A 12,409-nucleotide genomic window follows, 5' to 3' on the forward strand; every position below is an offset into this window, starting at 1 on the left:
ATGAGCTTCTTGAAATGGGTTTCCATGGCCGAGCAGCCACACATGAGCCTTAGCTCACCATGCGCAATGCCAAGCGTCGGCTGGAGAGGTGTAAAGCTCACCGCCATTGGACTCTGGAGCAGTGGAAACGCATTCTCTGGAGTGATGAATCACGCCATACCGTCTGGCAGTCCGAACAACGAATCTAGGTTTGGCAGATCCCAGGAGAATGCTACCTGCTCTAATGCATAGTGCCAACTGTAACATTTGGTGGAGGAGGAATAATGGTCTGGGGCTGTTTTTCCTGGTTCGGGCTAGGCCCCTTAGTTCCAGTGAAGGGAAGTCTTAACACTACATTCTATATGTTTCTGTGCTTCCAACTTTGTGGCAACAGTTTGGGGAAGGCCCTTTCCTGTTTCAGCATGACAATTCCCCCGTGCTCAAAGCGAGTTCCATACAGAAATGGTTTGTCGAGACTGGTGTGGAAGAACTTGACTGGCCTGCACAGAACCCTGACCTCAACCCCGACGAACACTTTTGGGGTGAATTGGAACGCAGACTGCGAGCCAGGCCTAATCGGCCAACATCAGTGTCCGACCTCACTAATGCTTTTGTGGCTGAATGGAAACAAGTCCCGCAGGAATTTTCCATAATCTAGTGGAAAGCCTTCCCAGAAGAGTGTAGGCTGTTATAGCAGCAAAGGAGAGACCAACTCCATATTAATGCCCATGATTTTGGAATGAGAAGCAGGTGACAAGCAGGTGTCCACATACTACATACTCATGTAGTATATTTGGCCTATAGGCCTATAATATTGAAATAAAAATGACTGAATTGAGTCCATGTTTAATATATTGCATGAATCAAAAATAATATTCCAATTAAATTAGGGTCAATTCAGGAAGAGGGGGACATCATAAGAACTGTGACAGTTTAATCCTGACATGTTTATTTCTTGGTCTGACAAGAGAAAATCAAAAACATTATTACTAAGCCCCTTGCAGAGAAACCACATGATCAAAATCGCCTCACTTTATTGGCGTGACATCATAGAGAGGGACAGAGTAAGCTTAAAACAGGAAGCTCGCCCCTGAAGCACACAGTAAGATCAGTGACAGCTTTTTTTCCATTATGATGTTGAGGTTATAAAACTGTCATAAATAATGCACTGTGCCAAATTGTGATGTAAATGTGTATACTTATACTGATGCATCAAAATACAAAAATGCCAATATTATGTTTACATTTTGTAATTCTGTCATTTTTTTAGTTGCCCCGCTTTACTAACCATAGCTAGCTAAAGTAGGACAGCATGGAGTAGCTAAAGTAGCACAGCATGGAGTAGATAAAGTAGGACAGCATGGAGTAGATAAAGTAGGACAGCATGGAGTAGATAAAGTAGGACAGCATGGAGTAGATAAAGTAGGACAGCATGGAGTAGCTAAAGTAGGACAGCATGAAGTAGATAAAGTAGGACAGCATGGAGTAGCTAAAGTAGGACAGCATGGAGTAGATTAAGTAGGACAGCATGGAGTAGCTAAAGTAGGACAGCATGGAGTAGCTAAAGTAGGACAGGCTTATATGCTTTTCCAATGGAGGAAAGAGTTTACATTTGGGACTCCCGGCTCTGGTTCTTGTAGTACTATAACCTGTTCATTTTTTCTTGTAGTACTGTCAGTGCTTGATTTTGGCAGGAACTCACCAGTGCTGAGTACCGGCACCTCAAATGTTCTACTGCTTGAACTCCTGTTCCTCTTCATAGGTCAAAAGTATTATGGAGCTCCTGCACTTAAATATAAACAGTACCTGCACCCAAAATGAGTACCAGAACCTATTTCAGTCCAAGTCAAGCATTGACTACTGTTATTTGTACTGTTATTTGTCACGGCTCCTCCTCTGCATTGCAGGGGCGGTTCCTCCTGCAGGCAGAGGAGGGTCGTTAGTGATTGGAGTCACCTGGGATCAGAGTATTTAAACTGTCACTAATCACATCTCTCTCTCTCTCTCCTCTCCCCCAGGTATGAACCTGTTTTGTTTGTTCTTTAGTTTTCACACACTTTTAGTCATTCACACACACAGATTCACGCATCCATGCACTTTACATACACCTTACATTATGATACTTCCACACCTCATTCCTTTTTCATAGTTTAAAGTTAATAGTTTTGTTTACAATAAATAAAAAAAATTAATTGGCCTATACCTGTTGTTCGCGTCCCCTCATTTTTGCCACAGGCTATGAGCCGGCCTGTGACATATTACAGTGAATTCAGAAAAAGTGGGACACTTTTTGCATTTCTGTCTTCTGTAACCTTATCAGACATCTATCCAACATGTTAGCCCAACACATGATACATTTCTGAAATCCTCAGATGTTTCCTAATCACATAAATTGACTTACATTGTCATTCATTGGTGTACATTTAGGGCTTTAATAATGGCTCAGTTTATCTAACCTGTTGTCCCAGTCTACCAAATGCGAACAGAAAATATGGTTTTAAATCAGTGTACACAAATGGGTGTGTCATGACTCCTGCAAATATGATATTATCATTCAGTTTTTTGTGTGATTAGGAAACATCTTGAAGATTTCAGAAATGTATCTGCTGGGCTAATATGTTGGATAAATGTCGAAAGCGGTTTCAGAAGACAGAAATTCATCTTAAAATTGAACCTTTCAATTTCTAATTCAAATTTGAAAATCAATGAGAAATGAGTTCAAGTTGATACACATATTTCTATTACTTTGGCCTCCAATTACAACGTTGATGTAATAACTATACTCAGAACCAATATTTTATTGATCAGTTCTTTTGACTTTCGTTTTTTGTTATGTGCCAAAATTGTTACATGATTTCATATTCATTTAGTTTGTTCTGTCACAAACACCTATTTTTGCGAGGTTTTCAAGGAAGATATATATTTTTTTGTAGAGTTATGTGGGCCTCCCTAAACTGCATTTTTATTTACAATATTGTTGACAATGAACATTTTTACAATAATTTGACCAATTAAACAAATTAAGCCACAACCAAACATGTACCTTCATGTGACACAAGGTTCAATGTAAATGTAATTAATATAAAAATGTTCTGAGTCCCTGATTTAAAAAGGAAGGTGATTGTGGCACAATATGCAATATTTTATTCTGTTAAATTGTCATTTAAATTATATACCCATTCTCAAAGAATATAACTTATGCTTTATGAGCATATTACAACTTGTCACCCAAATATTCAAAGTATATTTTTTGGTTTATAGCCTGGCTGAAACTCAGAATTGTGGCTTCAACTTTGATTCTAAATTGAATCTCAAGGTTTTCAATCAGTTATTGAACAGGTGCATCAAACAATGAATTGGTATTTATAAAATCAATCATTTCACATATTCATTGACCCATCATCAAAAGATTACCATGAGCTGTAATAAACCAGCTTAAAAACAAACACCTACACACACACACACACACACACACACACACACACACACACACACACACACACACACACACACACACACACACACACACACACACACACACACACACACACACACACACACACACAAACACACAGATTCACAAACACCCACAAAGCTCATTTGATTTAGCTATCATAATATGCTTTATCTGGAAAGTATCTTATCTCCACATAAAGGCAGGAAAGAGAGAGAAATCCATTCAGTGGCAGAGAGAGAGAGGATAGAGAGAATGAGCTATCAGCAAAAAGAGAAGTATTCTACAGACAACTTGGACAGGGAGACAAAGAGACATAATGGTATGTAAGTATAAAGACAAACAGACAGACAGGTGTTAAGATGTACAGACAGACAGCCATCCAGACAGACAGACTGAAATTAAGGAAATATATATATTTTGCACCTGCAACTCAGAACAAGAAAAGTTACATCAAGAAAATATTTAACAGAGACAGACAAGACCAATCACCAATCTCATGGAACTGGTAAAACGGAACAACCACCATGTTTTTGTGGACTAACATCATTGACTTATGGAACTGGGAGAACTTAGTTAAGTGTCGGTGGAGAGATTTAGTTTGCTATTTTGTTATGTCTGTTTTATGTTGATGTCTATTTTTTTAACCTTTATTTAACTAGGCAAGCCAGTTAAGAACAAATTCTTATTTTACAATGACAGCCTACCCCAGCCAAACCCTCCCCTAACCTGGACGACACTGGGCCAATTGTGTGCCGCCCTATGGGACTCCCGGTTGTGATACAGCCCAGGATTGAACCAGAGTCTGTAGTGACACCTCTAGCACTGAGATGCAGTGACGTAGACCACTGCGCCACTTGGGAGCCTTGTGTATGTGTGTATGTGTGTGTGTGTGCGTGTGTGTGCGTGTGTGTGTGTGTGTATGTGTGCGTGTGCGTGTGTGTGTGTGCGTGTGCGTGTGCGTGTGCGTGTGTGTGTGTGTGTGTGTGCGTGTGTGTCAGTGCCAAGGGGTTTGTCAACAGTTGAGTCCAAGATAATATTAACTACGTGGTTGTGGGTTTTGTCTTTTTGGAGATCATGGTGAACAAATATTTGGACAAAACAATCATTTTAAGGCAGGATATTTTGTTTTTGCTAAATTAAGATTTGATAAAATCCAATAGTAAACCACTTATGTTTTAAACTTTGACATTTATTTTCTTATTGACAATCAGCATGTACAGTATTCAGTGTCTATATTGTAGCCATACAGATGATACAGACAGTCAGCCATGTTAGATTGTGGAACAGATAGTTCTGCAGTTTCAAGAGCAATTAGGGAATTGAGGACTGAGCCCCTGTAATCCCCCCACACACACACACACACACACATGAACACACACACACATGCCAAACTACACAGTACGGGAGAGCTTTGGGATGGAATTGTTGAAGAATTGCATTAAATAGAAAAGATGGTGCAGTTAGAGAGAGAGGGAGATGGAAACAGATTGAGGACAGAGGGAATGAGGTGATAGAGAGAGGGAGGGGGACAGGTAGACAAAAGTGATCAAAGAGAATCAGGTAAAGCGATCGAGAAAGAGAACAAGAGAGAGGAGGGGAGGAAAAAACAGGCTAACTCTGAGAGATGGAGAGTTGGAGGGAGGAAGAACAAGGCGACAGAGGGAAGAGGGCTAGGAAAGAGATGGGGTGAGGAGGGGGGATGGAGGGAGGGATGGAGAGAGGGAAGAAGGTGAAGGGGTAGAGATGGTGGAGGAGGGTGCAGGCCATGTCCCCACTGACACACTGCAGTGGTTAATCCAGATTACACTGTCTAAAACGGGTAGGCTAAACCAGTAATACAGAGACTGCTGTCAGCCCCAATCACTCACTCACACACACACACACACACACACACACACACACACACACACACACACACACACACACACACACACACACACACACACACACACACACACACACACACACACACACACACACACACAGACACACACACACACACACACACACACACACACACACACACACACACACACACACACACACACACACACACACACACACACACACACACACACACACATACACACACACACACATCTCCTATGTGAAGACCTGGTGCTCAGCCACCAGCAGCCCAGCACAACAACCCCCTGTTACCCTTGCACCCAGGAGATATACTGTACCAGCTGGCACCAACCCAGGAGCCCTACAGACTCTTCTAGAAACACTGGAACATGGCAACATGTCAGAGCCTCTGTCCCTGGTCATTTCCATGTAAAAGGACCCATGAGCACCAACATGTGAACTTTACAGGAGCATATCAAATTTGGTGTCAAATGAAATGTAAGTGTCTATTTTTTGAGAAATGAACGCATAGTTACGTTTTTCTATGCCTTCATTAATTAGGAATAGGCAAATGCTTTGATATCTCGTCACACAGATGGAAAAAGGGGTGTGAAAAAACATGTATAGAAAATGTCTTAAAAGGTATTAGAAATACATCAAACATAAAAATGTGTTGAAGTAAAGGCCCCTGCCAATATTAATTAATTTCAACATTTATATTTAGTTTTATTAATGTTAACAGAGCGACCGAAAAATGACTTCAATTGAATTGACCTCAATGGGAAATCATAGTAGTCACAAACCACAGTTGCAGTAGAGCACAGTACAGCACAGTACAGCACAGTACAGTAGAGCATAGTACAGTACAGTAAAGAAAAATAGAGTAGAATATAGTTCCCTACAGTAGAGGACAGTGGAGCACACGAGTAGAGTGCACTATAGTCTAATCTACTCTACTGTAATGTACTGTACTGAACTATAGCATATTATACTACACTCTAATTTTTTTACTGTACTGTGCTCTACTGTGTTGTACTGTGATGTCCAAACTTGTGAAACATAGACATCTATCATTGGTACAGATTTGGTCCGGTCTGGACCAACCAAATCTGCTCTTGTTTGGGGGCGGGGCTCATTAGAATAATAGCCAGTATGTAGAATAATACCCAAACATGCAAAGGAGGATATTAAATGTTTCTACCTTTATTTAGGATACATCACCATAAAGAGAGTGACATTGATAATTATGCATATCTGTATAGTACAGATCAAGGACCCATGATATCATTCTGTTACAGTCATTCTTTTTGATCGATAGATTTTTAAACCACTCAAGGTGTCATATCTTAGCTGGCCTGGCACCCCATTATTTCTGCAGACATCTTTGAATCTTAATTCTGAGTTAATATTTAACCGTTTTTGGAAAACGTCATTAAATAAAAAAACTGAGGGAGATTTTACAGTCATTCTGTTACCAAACTTTCCATCTGCACTATTCCTCAAGTGAATGTGTTGAAGTCAAATGTCCAGTGTCAATTGTTCGAAGTAGACTTCTTCATATAGACAATATATACACAAGTATGTGGACACCCCTTCAAATGAGTCGATTCTGCAATTTTAGCCACACCCGTTGCTGACAGGTGTATAAAATAGTAATGTAATTTCCATAGACAAACATTGGCAGTAGAATGGCCTTACTGAAGAGCTCAGTGACTTTCAACGTGGCACCATCATAGGATGCCACCTTTACAACAACTCAGTTCCTCAAATTTCTGCCCTGCTAGAGCTGCCCCTGGGGTGGCAGGTATCCTAGTGGTTAGAGTGTTGGACTAGTAACCGAAAGGTTGCAAGATCAAATCCCCAAGCTAACAAACTAAAAACCTGTTGTTCTGCCCCTGAACAAGGCAGTTAACCTGCTGTCATTGAAAATAAAAATTGCTTCTTAACTGACTTGCCTAGTTAAATATAACAAACTGTAAATGCTGTTATTGTGAAGTGGAAACTTCTAGGAGCAACAATGGCTCAGTTGTGAAGTGGTAAAGGGAGAGAGAGAGGATAAGCTCACAGAATGGGACCACAGGGTGCTGAAAAAAGTAAAATAAATTATCTGTCCTCAGTTGCAACACTGAGTTCTGAACTGCATCTGGAAGCAACGTCAGCACAATACCTGTTTGTCAGGAGCTTCATGAAATGGGTTTCCATGGTTAAGCAGCCACACACAAGCCTAAGATCATCATGCACAATGCCAAGTGTCGGCCGGAGTGGTGTAAAGCTTGCCGCCATTGGACTCTGGAGCAGTGGAAACACCTTCTCTGGAGTGATGAATCACACTTCACTCTCTGGCAGTCCAACGCATGAACATGGGTTTGACGGATGCCAGGAGAACACTACCTGCCCGAATGCATAGTGACAACTGTAAACTTTGGTGGAGGAGGAATAATAGTCTGCGGCTGTTTTTCATGGTTTGGGCCAATGTAAATCAAAAAATCAAATCAAATCAAATTTTATTTGTCACATACACATGGTTAGCAGATGTTAATGCGAGTGTAGCGAAATGCTTGTGCTTCTAGTTCCGACAATGCAGTAATAACCAACAAGTAATCTAACTAACAATTCCAAAACTACTGGGGGGATAAAGAATATGTCCATAGGATATATGAATGAGTGATGGTACAGAGCAGCATAGGCAAGATACAGTAGATGGTATCGAGTACAGTATATACATATGAGATGAGTATGTAAACAAAGTGGCATAGTTAAAGTGGCTAGTGATACATGTATTACATAAGGATACAGTCGATGATATAGAGTACAGTATATACGTATGCATATGAGATGAATAATGTAGGGTAAGTAACATTATATATAAGGTAGCATTGTTTAAAGTGGCTAGTGATATATTTACATCATTTCCCATCAATTCCCATTATTAAAGTGTCTGGAGTTGAGTCAGTGTCAGTGTGTTGGCAGCAGCCACTCAATGTTAGTGGTGGCTGTTTAACAGTCTGATGGCCTTGAGATAGAAGCTGTTTTTCAGTCTCTCGGTCCCAGCTTTGATGCACCTGTACTGACCTCGCCTTCTGGATGATAGCGGGGTGAACAGGCAGTGGCTCGGGTGGTTGATGTCCTTGATGATCTTTATGGCATTCCTGTAACATCGGGTGGTGTAGGTGTCCTGGAGGGCAGGTAGTTTGCCCCCGGTGATGCGTTGTGCAGACCTCACTACCCTCTGGAGAGCCTTACGGTTGAGGGCGGAGCAGTTGCCGTACCAGGCGGTGATACAGCCCGCCAGGATGCTCTCGATTGTGCATCTGTAGAAGTTTGTGAGTGCTTTTGGTGACAAGCCAAATTTCTTCAGCCTCCTGAGGTTGAAGAGGCGCTGCTGCGCCTTCTTCACAATGCTGTCTGTGTGAGTGGACCAATTCAGTTTGTCTGTGATGTGTATGCCGAGGAACTTAAAACTTGCTACCCTCTCCACTACTGTTCCATCGATGTGGATAGGGGGGTGTTCCCTCTGCTGTTTCCTGAAGTCCACAATCATCTCCTTAGTTTTGTTGAAGTTGAGTGTGAGGTTATTTTCCTGACACCACACTCCGAGGGCCCTCACCTCCTCCCTGTAGGCCGTCTCGTCGTTGTTGGTAATCAAGCCACCGTTTGACGTACCACTGTTGTGTCGTCCGCAAACTTGATGATTGAGTTGGAGGCGTGCGTGGCCACGCAGTCGTGGGTGAACAGGGAGTACAGGAGAGGGCTCAGAACGCACCCTTGTGGGGCCCCAGTGTTGAGTTGTTATCTGACGCAATACGAAACATATCCCAGTCCACGTGATGGAAGCAGTCTTGGAGTGTGGAGTCAGCTTGGTCGGACCAGCGTTGGACAGACCTCAGCGTGGGAGCCTCTTGTTTTAGTTTCTGTCTGTAGGCAGGGATCAACAAAATGGAGTCGTGGTCAGCTTTTCCGAAAGGGGGGCGGGGCAGGGCCTTATATGCGTCGCGGAAGTTAGAGTAACAATGATCCAAGGTCTTTCCAGCCCTGGTCGCGCAATCGATATGCTGATAAAATTTAGGGAGCATTGTTTTCAGATTAGCCTTGTTAAAATCCCCAGCTACAATGAATGCAGCCTCCGGATAAATGGTTTCCAGTTTGCAAAGAGTTAAATAAAGTTTGTTCAGAGCCATCGATGTGTCTGCTTGGGGGGGGATATATACGGCTGTGATTATAATCGAAGAGAATTCTCTTGGTAGATAATGCGGTCTACATTTGATTGTGAGGAATTCTAAATCAGGTGAACAGAAGGATTTGAGTTCCTGTATGTTTCTTTCATCACACCATGTCACGTTAGCCATGAGGCACACGCCCCCGCCCCTCTTCTTACCAGAAAGATGTTTGTTTCTGTCGGCGCGATGAGTGGAGAAACCCGTTGGCTGCACCGCCTCGGATAGCGTCTCTCCAGTGAGCCATGTTTCCGTGAAGCAAAGAACGTTACAGTCTCTGATGTCCCTCTGGAATGCTACCCTTGCTCGGATTTCATCAACCTTGTTGTCAAGGGACTGGACATTGGCAAGAAGAATGCTAGGGAGTGGTGCACGGTGTGCCCGTCTCCGGAGTCTGACCAGAAGACTGCCTCGTTTCCCTCTTTTTCGGAGTCGTTTTTTTGGGTCGCTGCATGGGATCCACTCCGTTGTCCTGTTTGTAAGGCAGAACACAGGATCCGCGTCGCGAAAAACATATTCTTGGTCGTACTGATGGTGAGTTGACGCTGATCTTATATTCAGTAGTTCTTCTCGACTGTATGTCATGAAACCTAAGATGACCTGGGGTACTAATGTAAGAAATGTAAGAAATAACACGTAAAAAAACAAAAAACTGCATAGTTTCCTAGGAACGCGAAGCGAGGCGGCCATCTCTGTCGGCGTCCCTCTCCTCGCCCCTACCTGGGCTCGAACCAGGGACCCTCTGCACACATCAACAACTGACACCCTTAAAGCATCATTACCTATCACTCCACAAAAGCCACGGCCCTTGCAGAGCAAGGGAAAAAACTACTTCCAGGTCTCAGAGCGAGTGACGTCAGCGATTGAAATGCTATTAGCGCGCGCCCGCTAACTAGCTAGCCATTTCACACCGGTTACACGAGACCCCTTAGTTCCAGTGAAGGGAAATCTTGACACTACAGCATACGATGGTAATCCAGACAATTCTGTGCTTCTAACTTTGTGGCAACAGTTTGGGGAAGGCCCTTTCCTGTTTCATGACAATGCCCCTGTGCACACAGCGAGGTGCATACAGAAATGGTTTGTCTCGAGATCGGTATGGAAGAACTTGATTGGCCTGAACTCAACCCCATTGAACACCATTGGGATGAATTGGAACGTCGACTATGAGGCAGGCCTATTTTCCCAACATCAATGCCCAACCCCCCAAATGCTCTTGTGGCTGATTGGAAACAAGTCCCGCTGCAATGTTCCAACATTAAGTGGAAAGCCTTCCCAGAAGAGTGGAGGCTGTTATAGCAGCAAAAGGGGGACCAACTCCATATTAATGTCCATGATTTTGGAATGGAATGAGATGTTCGATGAGCAGATGTCTGCATACTTTTATTCATGTAGTGTAGATGTGTGGTTTGAAATCAATGTTATTTGCTTGGCATAAACATTTTAAAGTGAAAAAGTGAGTCTCAGCGTCACTCTATTACTGTGGAATTGCCCCTACACCCCCCTACATTTGAACCCCAGTTACCCCACACATGTTAATGTGTGTCAATCATTTTGGAGTCATTTTTATTGTAAATAAGAATAGAATGTGTTTCTGAACACTTCTACGTTAATGTGGATGCTACCATGATTAGGGATAATCATGAATGAATCGTGAATAATGATGAGTGAGAAAGATACAGAAGCACAATAACAATAACTACTATTCACAATTTATTCATGATATGTAATCATGGTAGTATCCACAATAATGTAGACGTGCTCCGAAACATATTAGACTCTTATTTACAATAAAAGTTACTCCAAAATGACACAATAAATTATTGACCATTATTTTATATTGGGCACAACACAATCCGAACGTAACCAAAACAAACTGCAAATGCATCCAACAAGTTTGTAGAGTCACAAGCTTGATGTAGAAGTTGTGTACTAGGAATATGGGACCACATACTCAACTTTTTGACTAAATTTAACACTCTATAAGTGAATTTGTCCAAATACTTATGATACCTTCAAATGGCGGAAATAGATACATAAAGTGTTTTAATTTTTCAACAGTGAAACAGATATGTATGAAAATACCCTTAAATAAAAAGTGACATTGTGTGTGTGTGTGTGTGTGTGTGTGTGTGTGTGTGTGTGTGTGTGTGTGTGTGTGTGTGTGTGTGTGTGTGTGCGTGTGTGTGTGTGATGAGTCAGAGGTTGCTGTCTGAGGTGACAATGTGGTTGACTGATTACTGTGGACTGTAATCCTGCCAGAAGAACTGGGAGTTTGGCACAAGCTATTCCTGAACTGGGAAAATATACTACCACATGTGATATCACTGTCTGTACGTACAATATACCTACAAGACCCAATGACACACATGACACATTTTCTCAGCAGGAATTGTCTAATGTCCAACATATTTTTCCTGCTTTATCCCAATCTCTCCTAAAGAGACATATACACACAGAGGGTTGTGTAGTAGATAAAATATATATTTTGTAGTAAATACAAGATACAAGAGCTTTCAATACTATTGATCATGAAATATTGTTTCAAATTTGTCTCAGGTTTTAACAACTGCATCCAAGGTGAATGCATGAGATACTACTGAATAACCAAACAATGTGTAGATTAAATGTGACCTGTGAGGTATACTCTTTTTAACAAAGCCAGAGAGATAAAAAAAAAAAAAAATGCCTGCTCAGAAGAGAACCCACAGCGGACATTATTATTATTATTTTATTTTAACTTTATTTAGCTAGGCAAGTCGGTTAAGTACAAATTCTTATTTACAATGATGACCTAGCAAAAGGCAAAAGTCCTCCTGAGGGGACGGGGATTAAAAAAAAAAAGATATAAAACAAAACACACATCAAGACAAGATAGACACAACAACACTACATAAAGACAGCTAAGACA

The sequence above is a fragment of the Oncorhynchus mykiss genome, chromosome 10 (genome assembly GCF_057628025.1).
Source record: "Oncorhynchus mykiss isolate SJ-2025 chromosome 10, ASM5762802v1, whole genome shotgun sequence".
In the NCBI taxonomy this organism is placed as follows: Eukaryota; Metazoa; Chordata; class Actinopteri; order Salmoniformes; family Salmonidae; genus Oncorhynchus; species Oncorhynchus mykiss.